General features: G+C 39.5%; 1 pseudogene; it reads right to left on the bottom strand.

Moving 5' to 3' along the window:
- Nucleotides 1-20,594: 20,594 nt before the first annotated feature.
- LOC124236261 (mitochondrial nicotinamide adenine dinucleotide transporter SLC25A51-like) lies at nt 20,595-21,738 on the bottom strand (annotated as a pseudogene).
- Between the last annotated feature and the right edge of the window lie 216 nt (nt 21,739-21,954).

The raw sequence follows: 21,954 nt of genomic DNA, 5'->3' as shown, positions 1-21,954 counted from the left end.
TTCAGAATGGCCAGACTTGGTAACTGATGGACTGTATAGGTTGTTGAGGGACAGGATGCACAAGGATGATGCCCAAGTTTTGGCTTGAACAGTTAGGTGAGTGTTGATGTCATCTACTGACAAGGGAATGTCAAAGGAAAAGCAAAAGTAGAGGAAAAGATAGGAGTTTAATTTATTATGTGTTGAGTCATAACTACCAATCTGACATCTCTGTGGAGATGTTGAATTTTCCTCATTATCACACCCCACCTCCACCCACTGTCATGTCCCACCTCCACCTGCCAATGCACGAGAACACACAAATGCTTCATTACCTACCTAAGTCCTCTCATCCTCTAAGACTCAGCTAAAGTGGCACCATTTCTAGAAGATATTCTATGATGACCACTGCCTATCCATGCTAAATCCTTGTCACCCCATGTTTACCTCTATTGTATCATACTGAGTTGCAATTTCTCCCTTGCTTATTTATCTCCCCTGCAAGTCTACAAATTCCCTCAGAAATGGGAAGTTTGCAGTTCTGTTGTGTTTTTTTTTTTAAAGCAGTAGCCTTAACAAATGTGTGATTTATGTCTTTCATGATTCATATTGTAGTTTTCTTTTTTCAACCCTTACACTAGCTGGAATTTCAAAAGCTGTAAGACAATGTATTTCTTTCTTTCTTATTCTAAATCTTCCTTCTTAATACAGTACTAAATCATAGCAGGGACATGCTAATAGCTTCACTTAAAACACTATTCTGACACAACTCTCGCCTTTCTTTTGAATCTCCATGTTTAACGGATGCTAAGTAGGTACTCATTAAAGTGTAATGAATGGATGATTACTTGCATGAAAAAGCAAAGCAGACTGAATAAACTAGAATTCGAATAGCTTTTTAGGAGGGAACTGTCTTTGGATAGGAAAGGTGGATCTGGACATCTACATTTTGGAAGGATGCACTGCAACAAAGAATTAGTAAAACTACTGTCCATATGAATCAAACAGGAATTTGGGGCTTCAGGACAGAAAGGAGGTAGCATACGAGCGAGAGGAGATAGGTAGCTGAGTCATTTGGTGGGAGAAAGATGCCCAGTGAGGAAATACTGAAAGTAGAGTGACTGGATATGTCTTTTAAAAGTAGAACTATCTACCGTATGATCTTGATTTACGGCACTGATAGAGTGTACAATCTCTCTGTTTCCCAACCCCTCTGTAGGTCTAGCTATCCTCAAATTCCTTATGTGGGCAGTTTTTGTGAAAATTCATTCCTTCTCTAGATCAAATGAAATGTTAAGAAGGAATAGCCAAGAGAGAAACATGTGAGAGAAGTAAACAAGTAAGGAGTTCGCTGAGAACAGGAACTCAGATCCATGAGACCAAGGTAAGGTGAGCCCTGAGGGATTCACCAGGACTTGGATGCCCACAAGATATGGATGAGCAGCTGAGGTAATTAATCTAACCCTCTGTGATGGTTAATTTTATGTGCCAACTTAACTGGGCCCCAGGGTGCCCAGATATTTGGTTCACATTATTCTTGGTGTGTCTGTGCGGATGTTTCTGGATGAGATTAACATTTGAATTGGCAGATTGAGTAAAGCAGATTGCTCTTCTCATGTGGGTGGGCCTTATTGACCATGGGCCCATCTGAATAGAACAAAAAGGCTGATAAGGGAAATTCACTCTCTCTACCTGACTATCTTCAAGCTGAGACATCAATCTACCTCTGCTTTTGAACTTGGACTTAGACTGAAGCTTATACCATCAGCTGTCCTGGGTCTCCAGCTTGTCAATTGCATATCCTTGGACTTCTCAGCCTCCATAATCACATGAGCCAATTCCTTATTTCACATGTATATATATGTATATTTATACAGGCATACCTCAGATGTGTTGCAGTTTTGGTTCCAGATCACCACAATAAAGCAACTATCGCAATATAACGAGTCACACAAATTTTTTGATTTCCCAGTGGATATAAAAGCTATATTTACACTATACTCTAGTTTATTCAATGTGCTATAGCTTTATGTCTAAAAACACAAACGGCTAAAAAAAAAAAAAACACATACCTTAAATAAAAAATACTTTATTGCTGAAAAAAAGGCTGACCATCATCTGAGCCTTCAGTGAGTCATAATCTTTTTGCTACTGGGGGGTCTTGCCTCGCTGTTGTGGCTTCTGACTGATCAGGGCAGTGGTTGCTGGAGGTTGGAGTGGCTGTGGAGATTTCTTAAAATAGACAACAAAGGAGTTTACCTCATCCATTGACTCTCTTTCACAAACAATTTCTCTGTAGCACGTGATGCTGTTGGATAGCATTTTACCCACAGGAGAACATCTATCAAAATTGGAGTCAACCCTCTCAAACTCTGCCACTGCTTGATCAGCTAAGTTTATGTGATATTCTAAATCCTTTGCTGTCATTTCAACAGTCTTCACAGCATCTTCGCCAGGAGTAGATTCTATCTGCAGGAACCACTTTCTTTGCTCATTCATAAGAAGCAACTCCTCATCCATTAAGGTTTTATCATGAGATTGCAGCAATTCAGTCACATCTTCAGGCTCCACTTCTAATTCTAGTTCTCTTACTATTTCCACCACATCTGCAATTACTTCCTCCACTGAAGTCTTGAACCGTTCAAAGTCAACCATGAGGGCTGGAATCAACATCTTCCAAACTCCTGTTAATGTTGATATTTTGACCTCTTCCCATGAATCATGAATGTTCTTAATAGCATCTAGAATGGTGAATCATTTCCAGAAGGTTTTCAATTTTCTTTGCCCAGATCCATCCAAGAAATCACATCTATGGGAGCTATAGCCTTACGAAATGTATTTTTTTAAGAATAAGACTTGAAAGTTGGAATTACTCCATGATCCGTGGGCTGCAGGATGGATGTTGTGTTAGCAGGCATGAAAACGTTAATCTTGTTGTACATCTCCGTCAGAGCTCTTGAGTGACCGGCATTGTCAGCGAGCAGTAATAGTTGGAGAGAAATCTTTTTTTCTGAGCACTAGGTCTCAACACTGGCCTTAAAATATTCAGTAAACCATGATTTAAACAGATGTGCTGTCATCCAGGCTTTGTTGTTTTATTTACAGGGCACAGGCAGAGTAGATTTAGCATAATTCTTAAGGGCTCCAGGATTTTTGGAATGGTAAATGAGGATTGGCTTTAACTTAAAGTCACCAGCTGCATTAGCTCCTAACAAGAGTCAGCCCGTCCTTTGAAGCTCTGAAGCCAGGCATTGACTTCTCCTCTCTAGCTATGAAAGTTCTAGATGGCATCTTCTTCCAATATAAGGCTGTTCTGTCTAGACTGAAAATCTGTTGTTCAGCATAGCCACCTTCATGAATAATCTTAGCTAGATCTTTTGGATAACTTGCTGCAGCTTCTTTATGAGCACTTGCTGCTTCCCACTGCATTTTATGTTATGGAGATGGTTTCTTTCCTTAAACCTCATGAACCAACCTCTGCCAGCTTCAAACTTTTCTTCTGCAGCTTCCTCACCTCTCTCAGCCTTCAGAGAATTGAAGAGAGTTAGGCCCGTGCTCTGGATTAGGTTTTGCTTAAAGGAATGTTGTGGCTAGTTTGATCTTCTATCCAGACCGCTAAACTTTCTCCACAACAGTAATAAGGCTGTTTCGCTTTCTTATCATTCGTGTGTTCACTGGAGTAGTTCCCTTTAAGTTTCCTTCAAGAACTTTTCCTTAGCATTCACAACTTGGCTAACCGTTTGGTGCAAAAGGCCTAACTTTCAGTCTCTCTCAGCTTTCAACATGCCTTCCTCACTGAGCTTATTCATTTCTACCTTTTGATTTAAAGTGGGAGATGTGCAACTCTTCCTTTCACTTGAACCCTCAGAGGCCATTTGGTCTAATTTGAATACTGTTTTGTCTTACATAATAGGGAGACCCAAGGAGAGGGAGACAGATGGGGGAAGGGCCAGTTGGTGGGGCAGTCAGAACACACAAGTTCATCGATTAATTTTATGGTCTTACATGGGTGCAATTCGTGGCATCCCAAAACAATTACAATAGTAACACCAACAATCACTCATCAAAGATCACCATGACAAATTTAATAATAATGAGAAAGTTTGAAATATTGTGAGAATTACCAAAATGTGACACAGAGACACAAGTCAGCAAATGCTGTTGGAAAAATGGTGCCCACAGACTTGCTTGACACAGGGTTACCACAAACCTTCAATTTGTAAAAAACATAGTATCCACAGAGCACAATAAAGTGAAATACAATAAAATGAGGTATGCCCATAGGTACATTTTATATATAAAATATGGAATATATGTGTGTGTGTGTGTGTAATCTCCTTTTGGTTCTGTTTCTCTGGATAACTTGGACTAATACACTCTCCTTCTTTTTAATATCTGGACTCACAAAGGACTCACTCAGACAAATTTCCTAAGAACTGGCCATAATAAAGGGAGACCAGCCAGAGTGCCTGAATAAGCTGGGAGCTCATTCTCTCAGCCCAAATGAATGCAGGGAAGACACATGGGCCAACAAGAACAAGTAGAACTAGACTTCAGGAACAGACTGAGAAGTACAAAGAAGAAATTTTATGTCCACAGAGGGAAATAAATAAAAGGAAAAAAGGAAAAATCTAGGGATGAACAAAACCTACCAAGAGAAAACAGTAGGGAGAAAATTGTTCTTGCACAAGAATGAAGACAAAAATACTTGCCTCAATAGGAGCAGCTTTGTCAAAAGCCCAGAGAAGAAGAATGAAAGTGGGGAGAAAAGATGAAGAGAGATTAATATAGAGAGAGACCAAAGCCAATGAGAACAACAGACCCATTGTAGGTGGAACACTCGAATCTAAGAGAGGGCAAGAAGCACAGCAAGAGATAAAGGGAGAACAAGAGAGCTAAGAGGATCCTTGACAGAATAAGAAAAATCACCTGAACTTGGGACAAACACAATTTGAAAAAGGAACACGTAACACATGTGGCAAAGGAACTCTAGGGGCATAATATGTTGCCTATGGGGCTCTGAGAGAAGAAAATACTGACATCATTTTTGTGAGAGAAACAAACTGAAACATGAATAAGAGAATTTACTGCTCCCAAAGGACTATATTGGAGGCTCTTCAGTTGTTAATATATAACTTAGCCACATTCTCCTAGTGGTTAACAGAAAGCAATTCAAGCTGGTTTATGAAAGGGAAAAAAATTTTATTAGGAGGATATTGAGTAACACACTGAACTTAAGGATAGCTAGATCTCAGGAGGCATTGGAAATAGTAAATAAATAGTTATCCGGAAAACCAGCCTTGCTTTCTCTTTATCCCTGCATCTCTCAGAGCATTCACTTCTTTTTACTAGGTGGAAGACAGCAGCCTCACCACTTTGTGAGTAGACGTCAGCTCACTTCAAGGAACCCACACAGGCTGACTCACACAGAGAAAATATGACTGGATGTCTAGATTAGGTGTTCTGCAAAGCATCAGATTCAGACAATACAAAATTGTCTGCAAAGACCCCTCCTTTAGGTTTGGATGATTCTCAGAGAAATAAAGTTGTTATGAGCTAAGCATCACCCTAAAGGTCATTACTGCATTGGACAAATGGAAACATCAAAATGAGAAGGCAAAAAAGTAGAAAATATCTTTAAAACATATATAAATAATACCACAATAGACAAGATCTATGTGGGGTGCTAGTAATTAAAATACAGGGGAAAAAAGTAAGCATGTAAAATAGCATCATGTGATAAAAATAAAATCTAACTAATAGTAAAATAACGTAATTATGTTTTCTGCCTTTGCTGCCTAGCTAGCTGTGGATCTTCAACTAAAAAATGATTCTACTTGGTGAAATGGAAGTTATAATTACCAAACAAGAAAAAAATGGAGTACTTTCTAATTCCAACTCTTATTCTCACTGTGATCCTAGCTAGAAGACTGACATCCCATGGGATGGGGACCTTTGCCATGTTATCTTCATGAGGCCAGAGTGGAGCCTTTGCCTCAAGACAAATTATGTTAAAAACAAACAAAATCATAAAATAAATAAAAATTGATACAAGACTGAGAGATAAAGTTTGAGACTCTTAAAAAAGACTCAGAAGAGAATTATGCAGAGAGTTATTAAAGACCATACTTATAAAATAGAAATTGATGAATTTCTTAATAAACACATTTTCTTAAATGATGTTTACCAGAAGAATTAGAACAAAACAAAAGGCCGTGAGGGATATCTTACAAAACAAATTGCTGGCTAGATCATTGTACCTGTATTCAACATAGGAACACACCATCACCAAAGGAAAGGATTTGAGGAGGAGGAAATAGACAAAACACTTAGTACTCTCTGGACAAGGTCATGGAAATAAATGGCAGTAGCATTTACAGAAGGGTGTTAAAAGAGACATCAAAAAAATAATTTTATATTCTTATGTTTCATTATTTTCTAATAAGAATTTAAAGTGATTTATAAAATTCATGAGCTAAAGGAAGATAAAATAGATTATAAGTGAGTGAGTAACCACAAAAGCAGAGAGGGACATAAACTTAATCCAAGAATGAGGTTATTTCCAAACCAAGAATGAGGTTAAATTTTGTAACTATGCATTTTCTATAAATGGGACATAAATTCAATGACATCAGGATCATGGCAGAGTGAACTTGCTCGAGACTCTCTCCCCTCCAACATACAACAACAAGGGACATCCATACTCCAACAGAGGACACCCTAACATAATACAAAAACCTCCAAGAGACATACAGCCACACGACAGAAGGCAGAGAGGCTGGTTCTCCCCTTAGAGGAGCTGGAAAGGGATAAGAGAGATCTTTGCTCTCTCCCCTAAAGACTGTGGTCACGACCATGGGAGGATCCATGAGGGAAGGAGCAGGGTAGGGGGATGCTCATTCGTGGGATCACCAAGGACTCTCTAGGGCCCTTGCAGCATACAGAGAAGCCCTCTAATGGGGGGAAAGCTTTCGGGGGGGGGGGGGTGACCTTATCAAGCCAACACTCCAGGAGACCACATAGTGAGAAGTGATTGAGAAAGCCCAGAGCACACACAGGCGAAACTGGCCCTTCCCCCACACACTCCATGCTGCTCCACTGCCTGGGATATTGGCTAGAAGCAGAGGGCTCTCGACCCACACCCAGTGGCATTAGGTAGTGACTGCAACCGAATAATATCAGAATGAGAAAGATCTGACCTTCCAACATCAGACACTACATCAAATCTCCAGACTAGAGAGAAAACGACAAGCACCTAGAACTCAGTCCTGAGGGCACAGAAATATGTAAGCTAAATGACAATAAATAAAAAATAAATAAGGAAAAAACAGGAATTCAAAATAGCTGTCATCGAAAAACTCAATGAGGTAAAAGAGAATGTAGAGAAACAATTCAATGCGTTCAGGAGCTACTTCACAAAAGAGATTGAAACTATAAAGAAGAATCAATCAGAAATATTAGAGATGAAAGACACAAAGAGATAAAACAAAATATGGATTCCCTGAACACTCGAATGGACACCACAGAGGAGCATATCAGCATAATCAAAGATAGACATGTTGAAATACTCCAGACAGAAGAGGAGAGAGAACTAAGACTAAAAAGAAATGAAGAAAGTCTTGGAGAAATATCTGACTCAATGAGGAAATGCAACTTAAGAATTATGGGCATTCAAGAGGGTGAAGAGAAGGAGAATGGAGCAGAAAGCATGTTCAAAGAAGTAATAGCAGAGAACTTCCCAAATCTAGGGAAAGAGAGGTAAATATTTCTGGAAGAGGCTTCCAGATCTCCTAGATTTGTCAATGTAAAAAGACCTACTTTAAGGCATATAGTAGTAAAACTGGCAAAAAATGAATGACAAAGGAGGAATACTAAGGGCAGCAAGGCAGAAGAAAATAACCTACAAAGGAACCCCTATCAGGCTTTCAGCAGATTTCTCTGCAGAAACCTTACAAGCTAGGAGAGAATGGAACGGCATATTCAAAACTTTAAAACACAAGAATCTTCTGCCAAGAATACTTTATCCAGCAAAAATATCCTTCAGATATCAGGGAGAAATTAAATCTTTCCCAGACAAACAAAAGCTAGGGGACTTCATAGCCATGAGACTCCCCCCACAAGAAATTCTCAAGAAGGCCCTCATACATGAAAAAAGGAAAAAAGGAAGATAGGGGTCACAATACACAGAGTAAGGAGATAAATAGGTAGACAGAATCAGAATAGTATAGCAAACATTCAACTATAGCATTAGGCTAAAGGGAAGGAAAAAACAAAGACAATCTTGTCACTTTAACCACAAACTCACAACACAAGTTGGAATAAGATAGAATAATAACTTAGGAGGGGAAGAGGAAAGGGACTGAATCAATTTACACTAAGGAACTAAGAGGCCATCAGAAAATGGACTATCTTATACACAAGATTCTGAATACAAACCTCATGATAACCACTAAACAAAAAAGTAAAACAGAGACACAAAAAATAAATAAGGAAAAAACAAAGAAACACATCATTAAAAAACCTTACATAATTCAATGGGCAGACCAAAACACACAGTATGAGAAACAAAGGAAATTCAGGAAAACCAGAAAACGAGTGATAAAATGACAGCATTAAACCCTCATGCATCAACAATCACCCTAAACATAAGTGGATTGAATTCTCCAATAAAAAAAGACATAGAGTGGTGAGATGCATTAAAGAACAAGACCCAACAATTTTCTGCCTCCAGGAAACACATCTCAGCTCCAATGACCAGCACAGGCTCAGAGTGAAGGGGTGGAAGACGATACTCCAAGCTAATGGCAAACAAAAGAAAACAGGTGTCGCAATATTCATATCAGACAAAGTCGACTTCAAGATAAGACAGGTAGAGACAAAGCAGGGCAATATATAATGATCAAAGGGACACTCCATCAAGAAGAAATAACACTTATAAATATCTATGCACCCAACACAGGAGCACCAAAGTGCATGAAGAAACTATTAACAAACCTAAAAGAAGATACTGATAATAACACAATAATAGTAGGGGACCTCAACACCCCACTCACATCAATGGATAGATCATCCATACAGAAAATCAATAAGGAGTGGAATTAAATGAAAAGCTAAACCATTTGGACTTAATAGACATATATAGAACACTCCATCCCAAAACAGCAGAATACATGTTCCTCTCAAGTGTGCATGGAACATTCTCAAGGATAGACCATATGTTGGGAAACAAGGTAAGCCTCAATAAATTTAATAAAATTGAAATAATAATGAGCATCTTTTCTGATCATAATGCTATAAAGCTAGAAATTAATTACAAGAAAAACTATGAGAAAGGGACAAAGATGTGGAGACTAAGCGACATTCTATTCAACAAGCAATGAATCATTGAAGAAATTAAAGGAGAAATAAAAAAATATCTGGAGACAAATGAAAATGATAACATACCATACCAACTTATATAGGATGCAGCAGAAGTCGTCTTAAGAGGGATATTCATCGCAATACAGGCACACCTTAACAAACAAGAAAGGTCCCAAATAAGCAATCTCAAATTACACCCAACTGAATTAGAAAAAGAAGAAAAAACAAAGCCCAAAGTCAGCAGAAGGAGAGAAATAATAAATATCTGAGCATAAATAAATGCTATTGAAACAAAAAAGGCAGTAGAAAGGATTAATGAAACAAAAACCTGGTTCTTTGAGAAGGTAAATAAAATTGACAAACTCCTAGCCAGACTGACAAGGAACAAAAGAGAGAAAGTTCAGATAAACAAAATCAGAAGTGAAAGAGGAGAAATAACAACAGACTCCACAGAAATACAATGGATCATAAGAGAATACTACGAAAAACTATATGCCAACAAAATGGATAATCTAGAGGAAATGGATCAATTCTTAGACTTCTACAACCTCCCAAAGCTGAGTCAAGAAGAAACAGAAAATCTGAATAGACCAATCATGAGCAAAGAGATTGAAACAGTAATCAAAGCATCCCAAAGAATAAAACCCCAGGACAAGACGGCTTTCCAGGGGAATTATACCAAACTTTCAGAAAGGATTTAATACCTATGCTTCTCAAGGTTTTCAAAAAATTAGGGAAGATGGAATGCTTCCTAACACATTCTATGAGGCCAACATCAGTCTGATAGCAAAGCCTGACAAGGACAGCACAAAAACAGAGAACTACAGGCCAGTATCGCTGATGGACAGAGATGCAAAAATCTTCAACACATTTGGCAACCCGGATACAACAATACATCAAAAAGATCATACATCATGATCAAGTGGGATTTATTCTGGGGACACGGGGATGGTTCAACATCCACAATCAATCAATGTGATACACCACATCAACAAATTGAAAAATAAAAACCACATGATCATCTCAATAGATGCAGAGAAAGCATTTGACAAGAACCAACATTTATGATAAAAATTCTTAACAAAATGGGGATAGAAGGAAATTACCTCAACATAATAAAGGCCATATATGACAAACCCACAGCCAACATCGTACTCAATGGGCAACAACTGAACACCATCCCCCTGAGAACAGGAGCAAGACAAGGATGCCCACTATCACCACTCTTATTCAACATAGTACTGGAGGTTTTGGCCAGAGCAATTAGGCAAGAGAAAGGAATCAAAGGAATCCAAATAGAGAGTGAAGAAGTGAAACTCTCACTGTTTGCAGATGACATGATTCTATATACAGAAAACCAAAAAAACTCCATCAGAAAACTAATAGAAATAATTAACAACTACAGTAAAGTTGCAGGGTACAGAATCAACTTACAAAAATCAGTTGCTTTTGTATATTCCAATAACGAACTTATAGAAAAAGAACTCAAGAATACAATTGCATTTGTAATCACAACCAAAGGAATAAAGTACTAGGAATAAATTTAACCAAGGAAGTGAAAGACTTATACAATGAAAATTATAAGACATTACTGAAAGTAATTGGTAAAGACATAAAGAATGGAAAGAGGATGGATTGAAAGAATAAACATAGTTAAAATGTCCATACTACCTAAAGCAATCTACAGAATCAATGCAATCCCAATCAGAATCTCAATGACATTCTTCACAGAAATAGAGCAAAGAATCCTAAAATTCATATGGGGCAACCAAAGACCCTGAATTGCTATGGTAGTCCTGAGAAAAAGGAACAAAGCTGGAGGTATCACAATCCCTGACTTCAAAATGTACTGCAAAGCCATAGTGATCAAAACGTCATGGTATTGGTACAAAAACAGGCACACAGATCAATGAAACAGAACTGAAAGCCCAGACATAAAACCTCACATCTATGGACAGCTAATCTTCTACAAAGGTGCCAAGAACATACAATGGAGAAAAGATAGTCTCTTCAATAAATGGTGTTGGGAAAACTGGACAGCCACATGCAAAAGAATGAAGGTAGACCACTATCTCACACCATACACAAAAATAAACTCAAAATGGATTGGATTTGAAGATACATCCTGAAGGTATAAAACTTCTGGAAGATAATATCAGTAGTAAACTCTTTGTCATCGAACTAAAAAGGATCTTTTCAAATACCACATCTTCTCAGACAAGAGAAACAAAAGAAAAAATAAAGAAGTGGGAGTTCATCAGACTACAGAGCTTCTGCAAGGCAAAAGAAACTAGAATCAAAACAAAGAAACAACTCACCAATTGGGAGAAAATATTTGCAAATCATGTGTCTGACAAGGGGTTAATCTCCATAATATGTAAAGAACTCACACAACTGAACAATAAAAAAACAAACAAACCAATGAAAAAATGGGCATAGGATTTGAACAGATGTTTTTCCAAAGAAGATATACAGATGGCCAATAAACACATGAAAAGATGTTCAACATCACTAGTTATCAGGGAAATGCAAATCAAAACTACACTAAGATACCACCTTACACCTGTTAAAATGGCTATATCACTAAGACTAACAATAACAAATGTTAGAGAGGGTGTGGAGAGAAGGGAACCCTCATACACTGCTTGTGGGAATGCAAACTGGCACAGCCACTATGGAAAACAGTATGGAGATTCCTCAAAAAACTAAAAATAGAACTACCATACCACCCAGCTATCCCACTACTGGGTATCTATCTACCTAAACAATTTGAAATCAACAATCCAAAGTAGCATATGCAACCCTATGTTCATTGCAGCACTATTCACAATAGCCAAGACATGGAAGCAACCCAAGTGCCCACTGACTGATGGTTGGATAAAGAAGATTTGGTATATATATGCAATGGAATACTACTCAGCCATAAAAAAGATAAATTCGTCCCATTTGCAATAACATGGAAAGACCCGGAGGGCATTATGCTAAGCAAAATAAGCCAGCATGAGAAAGACAAACACCAGATGATCCCACCCATATGTGGATTATAAAACAGTACATGGACAAAGAAAACAGTTCAGTGGTTACCAGGGGAAGGGGGTTGGGGGTTGGGCACAGGGGGTGAAGGCAAGCACTTATGTGGTGACAGACGAGAAATAATGTACAACTGAAATCTCACATTGATGCAAACTATTATGAACTCAAAAAAAATGGGACATAAATTCATCTCTATGATTTTTAGCCAAAAACAAAAATAGGGAAATGATGAATTACATAATCCGTAATGTTCACAGGATACAAACAGGACAACTTTGCAGGAGAAGCTCAACCAATCCTAGTAAAGTGTGATTGCATCTTATGAGAATTTAAAATAATTGCATCTTAGGAGAATTTAAAATAATACAATATAAAACTAGTAACAAATTCCCACTTTTTGCACAAAATTTGAAATAATGTGGTTCCCAAAATTTTTCTCTTAATTCACAAAAATTGCACAATTTCATAATTGTTGTTCCAAGTGAATTATAAACTGTGTTCACACTATTGCCTCTTAGAGGTAACAGTTTGTGTTGCAAACAGAAATATCCACTATCTTCTGTCATGTTCAATCTTGAGTTATGAGTACATTAAAATATCCATAGGATTCATGGAATATATGATTATCCCTGTCCTCTACTGAAGCTGCCCTATACTGAGTCAAGACAGGAATTTCTATCTAGGGTGCACATAGAAAGATGCCAGGCAATGAAACAGGCACTATCCTCAACAGCATCCTTTCCAGTACACATGACAGTGCATTACGTGGGTTCTTTCCTAACAGGTCCCAATATACGTGTTGATTCCCTCACTCCAAAGATTAGATTCTAAAAGGGGCCAATGCAAAAAATCTAGGATTATAGCACTTTGCTCCTGTAACTGAATTCATGGAGAGATGTAAGATTATCTAGAAGAATATACGGACTACAAATTTTTCAGGCTATCTTCCAGAATTACCCAAGATTTTTAGTGATGTCACACAGTGCAAAGCTATAGGTAAAAGTCTTTGGTATCTATATTTTTCCAAGTTCTTTTGATTACAAGGCACTGAAACCTAATTCCAACCAATTTAAGCTCAAAGATAGGATTTTTCAGTTCACTTAAATAAACTCCAGGAAGGATAGAGCTGTCCTCAGGTGCAAATGGATCAAGAGTTAACATGACATCAAGGTTCTCTCTTCATCTCTGTCTCTTAGCTCCACATTTCTTTCCATGTTGGCTTCATTATCTTTTACTACTTTCCTCTCCAAGTGACGAGGGCCTGGACTCATATATCAGTGTTGCTCCAATTCCAAAGCAGAAGGGAGTTCTTTCCTGTCAGCAATAGTCATAAATGTCCCAGGGAAGACTCAACTGGCCTGGCTCGGGTCAAGTATCCAACTTTGAACCAATCACTAGTGCCAAGATGATATCTAGTTAATAAATTGTGAGACATCCAGGATTAACTACTGTGTGACCACTTACAATATTTTTGAGCAACACCTAATGGTATGGAAATTGCTCATGATAAAGATTAAGTGGGGGAAAAAAGCAAATTTCCAAAAAGTGCATACTGTATCATCCTAATATATAAATATTTCTTAATAAATATAAATATTACACTAAAAGGAAGAAAGGAACACAACATCTTACTGAAGACTGAATAATCGTCAGTAGCTTTATCCTTTCTTTGTCATACTTATGTTTTCCAAATTCTCTACAATAAATATGTCCTACCATTTTAATTAGGAAAAAATATTCATATTTTTATAAAATAATTTAAATTCACACTAATACAGAGACAAATGAAAAATTTAATTCCCAAACTTCTACTCTAGTAAACACAACTCAATAAATTTATCATATAGTTCAAGTTGAGCTAATTCCTCATGTACCCAGATATCCACAGTAAATTATGTTAATGATCTATATCAAGCTAACTGAGACAACTTGCTATGGAGACTATTGTCTATTTATTCAACATGTATTTGTCGAGGATCTACTGTGTGCCAGGCTCTGAGCTAAGCCATAAAGATGCATAATGAACAACTCAAACATACTCCCAGCCTCAGGAAATTTATATTCTAGTATGACAGACAAAAGCAAGAGAATTGAAAAACAAAATGACAAATTCTTAGAAGTGCTGGAAGGAGTAAAAAGTTCATCATAAAGTGTTACAGGGTGACATGTTTGTATGGTTAGTGAAAGCCTCTCTTAGGAGGCGACATTTAGACCACAGGGAAAAGATGAAAAGCAAGGAACAACACACATAAAAGCTTGCAAGCAGAAACATGTTTGGACTGTTGTGGAACTGAAAGAAGACTAACGCCAAGTGAGCAAAGGAGCAGGGTATGGGATAAAGCCACAGAGAGATAACATCTATAAGCAGTAAAATCTGAGTACAGCTACCAAAATCATAACTGCGTTTAGAATACTTGATCTGCGGCTCTTCTCCAAAGCAGGGCCAAGTCTCTGTTGAAGCTGCTGCTTGCTTCGACAATGGAACCACTTCCTGTCTGTAAACGAAATGTTTGTCCACAAGAACTTTGATTCTTGATTTTGAGGGAGAGTCCTCATGGGTGGGCAGAAGGCAGAAGCCCAGACGAGGGTGAGAAGAGTCAGAAGAAGAAAGAGCCAAAGCAAACAGAAATTAAAGAAAAGAGAGAGAACAGAGATAAAAGTAAAATAATGAAACTTTAGAGTATTTGAGAAATGACAAATAACATTGCGACACTAAATGGTTACACAATTAACTATAATTTTTCTCATATAATGGTCTCTTCTATCATCAATTTAATGTCCCTATAATGTTGTACTTCTATCATTAGGAAAGAGGCAGGGCATAAATACTTAACATGTGATATACAATGTTTGACTGTCTTTTACACCTGGGAGTGAAATCTTAAGTATATCATTTGTAAATGTCTTCTTTTTTTTTAAACCTCTGAGAATCTACATAAAATAAAATATAGTGCATTAAAAATATAATTATCAAATGGAAAGAAAGATAAAAACAAAAGAGGAGACGAGGCAAATTTTTCTACAACACCCGCCCCTACCCGCAACCACATACCCTGTCATGGACTTGAGAGAAGAACAGAACCACCCTCTCTGATTATCCAAGTAATGTAGGTAAAGTTCTGAAATAGAAACCCCTTAGCTTGTTGAGTATTAAATTAAAATTTTCCCAAGCTGTGCAAACTGTTGTTCAGTGTCTGGTATCCTCTCTCAGCCTTTTTTTTAAAAAGAAAGATGAAATAATCAACTTCACAAATTATATAAAAAGAGCTCTTCTATTCATTGAGATCAAAAAGACTAATTAGTTGAAAAACACTGAAAGACAATGAAACTGATCTTTCTTTATTGGTGCCGCCAAAAAAATTAGCATGAGCTCTGAAGTCCTGGGCCAAAGAGAATTCTGAATTGGTTGGAAAGAAACTGAGACACAGATCTAAGTCTTATGCAGAACATTCTACTGCTCCTTTGTGGACCGTACACTGCTCCATTTGAATGAAAGCTGCATGTGGAAGTCTCCAAAAGTAAACAGAAGAGGGGAGCTGAGGAAATCGGCTAGCGACTATGCAGCCACTCCCACTAAACTGGAATCTCTTAAACGGAATAAGGAATTATTACTAAGGAATAACATCAAAAATCCTGCAAAGGCTGATATTAATTATAAGAAAACCAAATAGGCCAGATAGCAGAGAACTTTCAAAAGCCCCTTTTTCCCTGCCCTCTGCCAATGCTCAAAAAGCAGAATGGCTGAGAGTGGTCAGTCATTTATAGAACGCCTGTGATTATATAATGTTCTATCTGTTGCCCCAAATAATTGCTCTAAAAACTATCTACAATATCACATTCCTGATGAAAATCAGTCATGCTGATATGCTGAAACTGTTGATGGTTTTGTGAATCATAGAAAAATCTCGGGACGTGACAAGAGAAAATAGGATCTGAACCAACCTATTTTCCTCATTTATTATGTGGTTGGGCATGGTGTGTGGAGAGCTAGAATGGATAGAAAAGTTGGGGAGGGAGGGTGGTTGGGATATTGTAACAAGTTGGCTTGGAGATGGGCATTATCCAGCCCCTCCACATAGGAGAAAACAGGGCCAATGAAATCTCTTAAGAATCTTTCATTTCATTCACAACAGAACTCCAAATGGTCACAGCTACTGAAACAGAAGGAGTAGCGTCTGCTAACTGAAATAACTCATGTTTCCGTATCTTCATTTCCCCTCCAGTACCCAAGTCAAGGCTCTACAGAAGGGCAGTCAATAAGGTTTGGACGAACAAATTCGTTGAACCAAACTGACAGCCAATTTGCAGCATTCAGACCAGACACCTTTGGTTGCCTCAAATGAATGACTTGGGGCTCTTGGCATATGGATAATTACTTCTGCTCCCCACTCCTTAGCACTGATGTACCTCAGGTGGAGTTGCCACAGCCTAGACCTGAGCCTTGTAATGCAGGTAACTCTGATGAAGAGAGAAGCACATAGGAAATCATGCCAGACCTGTGTCCTCAACTTTACATCCTGTGAGAATGCTTAAGGCCTTGAAGGTTTTGACTATCATCTTGTAGGCCTTTAGGAGAGCATTATTTTATTAATGCCTTATATTGTTGGAATCCCAGTGTGGAAAACCAGCATATGTGGTACTGAGATACCATTGGATTCCTTGATGTACCAGGCTTCTACCATGCATTAAAAATAGGATTCCACATTTTAATGACAACTTCGAAAAATGATCTACATAATGAAATGGATACTCCCTGTCTCTGTGATCATTCAACTTTAGGTAGGTCTGATGTTTGCTTATCAAGTATCTCATTACAAGTGTACATAAAGAAAAATACCATGGAGTTTGTGCTATTACTCCAGTCTTGATAATATGTCCAAGTCTGCTAATATGACCAAATCACAACTTCTGAAGCTACAGAGATTTGGTCTGTGTCAGGCCTCCAAGGAATTTATTTTATTCTTGGGGACACCGATGGACATGGGGGTCAGAGAGTATGTTTGCTTTGTTTATGTTTTTTTTTTTTGGACTTAACAAAAAACTTCATTCCAAACAGAATTACCCAAAGAAGCATGTTAACTCTGAAACTTTTAACAGATTGCATTTAAACTCATAGTCACCAAACTCAAAATATCAAACAAAGTACAAACAAAAACAGCTTTGTGTGCTTAACCACTTTTAATAATGAAACTAAAAAAATCCTCAAATGTCAGGAGAAGGCTGTTCAAGTCTTTGATACGCATTTACATACACGTGAGGAAACTAAGGTGATTAATTTAAAGGAAGTCAAGTCTGAGTGCTTCCTGTCTTCACACGGGCCTCCTGTCCACCGCCCCCTGACCGCGTCCTCACTGCAGCACGGCGTCCACACGGAGCCGGCGCCGGCCAGCAGGACTGCCCGCGCGACACCCTGTAGACCCCACTTCCTACTTCCTGTCGACCCCCCCCCCCCCCCCCCCATCACCCCTTCTTCGGCTGCACAGCCCTGTAACTGAGAATCACCACTGTCATCGGGCTAGGGAGTCTCAGATCTGCAAAGATGATACATGTCCCCAGTTCTGCTTTATTGCACAGTTCACAACATACAGCAGGTGATTCTAGAACCAACCATACGGTAAGGTGAACATTGACTACTGAGACAAAACATCAACTCTGCCTCCAAGTACAAATGAAACAAGGACAGAACTGCCACCAGACAGGGGCTGGCTTTCCCCCACGGTGCAGTCCTGAGGGCTCATGGCACTCGGAGCGTGTCAAATGCAGAGCCCAGAGCCACTTCTGGTGGCAGCAGACACGGAGCACACAAGGCAAGACGAGGCGCCATCTGCGCCGCGTATGTAACAGAAAGGCCACTTTTAAAGCTTTTCAGATAAAGTTACTCGATGTTTGCCTTTTCAAGACTATTACCACATAGGTCACACTGAAGGTAACAACAGTTCGAATCTCTTATTAACAACACATTTTGACTTATTTTAAACGCCAGACAAAGCTGTTGGCTCCCACAAGTTCTGAATATGTTGTTAAATTTAAGAAGTCTATATAGGACAACACAAAACCATCCTTGGTAATGTATTTGCAGTTTGGTCTTCAAAAGCTGTAAAAAGTGACAAAGAAATTCAAAAATATGATGAGTTAAAACCAGTAAAAATATCGTTTTTTAAATGCCACATATTTGAGACAGCAGAAACCAAGGCATCCTCCTCTGAATTCATTCGTATTTCCCAGAAGTGCCTTGGAACTCAGATTTCTGTCAGCTGTGTGGAGTGTGTAGACAAAAGGAAGCCCTGTAGAACCAAGGCCTCGGCGGCCAGTCCCGGGCGGCGCCCCTGCCCCACGCAGGGCACCTGGACACGCGGCGCTCAGGGACACATGCCCGCGAACGAGGCGGCAGGCCCCACGGTGCCCTCACTGTCCACTTCTGAAACTCAAGCCCCTTCAAATCCTGACTCTATTCAATCAGCCAAAGGATGCTCCTCACACTTATTAGGTGTCAAGGGCTTTTCTGAAATCCTTACATCTGCACCTCGGTTTCTAAAGTGAAGCGCCACTTCGAGCACAAGCCCGTCTGCCATGTGCTGGGAAGCTGCAGGCCCCACCGCCACCTGTCTGGAAGGAGAGTGCTCAGCATGTGACAGGCCACACTGTGTTCAGAGGCTAAACGTCCTTTTTGGACTATCTGCTCAGAAATTGAGGAAACTACCAACTGAGGGCCTGATTTTATTTTGGTCAGTATGTGCACATATTCAGATGCAATTGTCCAGAATGAAGAAAAACCGGTTCATAAGAAGCCCAACTGCCCTGCCATGTCCCATGCTGGCAATCTTAACTACACAATCTGTACAGAGGGGGACTTTTACAAGACTGATGAACCACTTTTCTAGGATGCTTCGTATGTTTTATTAGTTACTCAATCGATGTTTGAGTCATTTTGCCTCATTTGTCTGGAAAAACCATTGTGAACCCTGATTCCTTTGATAAGTAGGCATTGGTCTGTGAGGTGAGGGATGAGTATCTGTCCAGCTCTTACCAACTTCTGGAATTTAAAATTAACCCTTCAAACATCTTTACTTAGATCTTATCCTCTCAAACTGTCTTATTGTTTTAATGACAAAAATGGTAAAAACTGGGTTCCCAAAATATAAAAATCCTAGAAAGCTTAATTATTTCCGAGAGTAAAATAAAAAAAGACAGCTACCACTGTGGAGTGAAAGGTGCCCCGAGTTTTCCCCTCCCCTGGAAAATTTAGAAACCAGAAAAATCTGGGCTCCTGTTAACAGACTTCCAAAATAAAATTTTATGAAAGTGGTTTCTTTCTTTCAAAAGGAGAATTTCAAGAGAACAGGATACTTGAACATGACAAACTGCTACTCAAAGAAAAAAACCTCTTTGATAAGTTGGCAACAAAGAAACCAAGCTAAACCGAGTTTGATTTATATGCAATTAATATGAAACTGAACAGGGTGAAATGCCTGTAACAAAATTTAAGTCTCCCCATCTTTTGGCAATGAAATAAGTGAAATTAACAGAAGGATATTTTGGAAGGGTTTAAGGTCACATTCAGAATTACACAAAAAACTTTCAAACCTAGAAGGCAAACTGGGAGCTTTCATTCGCTGCTTGCATCAACCATGTCTAAAAAACAAAGTTTAGATAAAGACTATCCCAACAGGTGCCTAGTTTCAAAACTAACACAAGCAATTTATCATGAAACACTTACACCTGCCAGCTGCTTCTTGTCGCTGTTCCCCCTGTCCTACCATGCACACACTCCAGGTGAATCAAGCCTACTCTGCAGCTCACCTGAGGGCGGAGGAGGACGAAAACGGAGTAATGGGGGTCAGCCTGAGAAATCAGCGGGCCCTAAACGCCTTTCCTCTGGCTGCTCATGGCCACTTACGTTTCAATACAGAAGGTTTAAAGACTTTTGAAGAAGAAAAAATCTTGGTTATTAGTTTCCTTGTCAAAAGCCATCAGATGGACAGCTATTAACCAGGCAATGAGCCTCAAGGTCTCAGATAACAATAAAACAAAACAAATCCCTCAAGTTCTCCTACTGAAACCTTTTATTCTGATTCGTTGGTGCTTAAGGGAAACAGCGTGCTCGTAATTCCTTGTGCCCTGGACTGACGACACCAACTCGTCCTGGCCAATTAGGAATGAGGCCAAACCGCATTCTTCTTAGAGGTCTATTCAAGTGATAAATGGCACTTAACTGACTTCTTTCATATAATCTTTAACAAGAACTCGTAAATCGCATTGATTTTGCCCCAAGAGATGAGGGACCAATGGTAATTCAGATGGGCACCTCTGAAAAGATCTGTCAGTTTCCTGTCCCGTTCTAGCCAGATTTTTTGGAAAACCTTGGGGAAAGACTGAAACTCCCCACCAATATGAGACTGAATGCGAGTTTTTACGACATTAACTGGAAAAAACAAGATTCCCAGCACAGCCCCCAACAGGCCTCCACAGATAAAATCGTTGACCAGATGAGCACTGTGAGTTGTGGCGGTCGGCAGATGCTCCTTGATGGGCCCTCAAAGGCCAAAAAAAAAGGACATTGCTGAAACCATTACGGAAAAGAATGGGCACCAAGCCTCGATAATGCTCTTTCATCCCATGGCATTTCAGCGCCTTGAACGCGTGCTAGGTGTTTCTAAATTTGTCATGATGCTTGTGGTCTTGAAGCAATGTCTGAACTCTTTCCAGTGGAGTGAAGATCGCTTCTGTTGTCCCTGCCAGTTACCGCTGCCATGCTACGGGTTGCAAACTCCGGGGTACTGACATGTTTATGGAGAAGGCAAGATAAATCCTCATAGAGCCCAAACATCAGTGCCAGCGTGGTCGTCTTCTGCATCGAGGGGGGAAGGATTCCGCGGTATAAGTTTCGAAATCCATCCCTCCTCGGCTGAAGGACTGCGTCCCGCGTCCTGATCCCATACAGCTGCCGCCGGAAGAGGACCTTCTGAATGGGGAAGGTGATGGCTATATTGTTGAAGGCTGCACAGCAGCCACACAAGTAATGCTTCATTCCACCAACGTGTGCAATATGAGGTGCTATGTCTTGTTTCGAAGATGTTAGGAGTGGCGGCCTCTTTTCATGAGCTTCAGAATCCATGTTGCTTAAGATCTTTCTTCCTCATGAAGGATCTTCTTTAACCTGCAACACCACGTGAGCCTGGTGTTTTGGGAGATGGCAGCTTTTTGATAACTTTCTCAATTTCTTCCATGTTACTGGTCTGTCAGGTTCTCTCTTCTGGAGTCAGTTGTGGTAAACAGATTTCCATCGCCGCAGGCGCCCGGCCCCACGCCCGGCAGCCGCCCGCCCGCAGGTCGGCGAGAGCCCGAGCCCGGGAGCAGCGCCCGCGCAGGCGCCTGTTTATGTTTTTAATTACGAACGGCAGACGTCCATTGAAAAGTAAAATTCAAAACTCCTTAAAATGAGTACATGAAGCCAAGAACCGGGACCCTGAAAATGTATTCCATTGAAGGACGAGACCCTTCTCGGTGGAAGGGATACTGGACAGGCTCCAAATGTTGGAAGTTCAACATGTTGCGACACATGTTGCAAGTACTGTAACAGAA

This window comes from Equus quagga, chromosome 2 (assembly GCF_021613505.1).
Source record: "Equus quagga isolate Etosha38 chromosome 2, UCLA_HA_Equagga_1.0, whole genome shotgun sequence".
NCBI lineage: Eukaryota > Metazoa > Chordata > Mammalia > Perissodactyla > Equidae > Equus > Equus quagga.
This window is presented reverse-complemented; position numbering and strand designations above follow the sequence as displayed.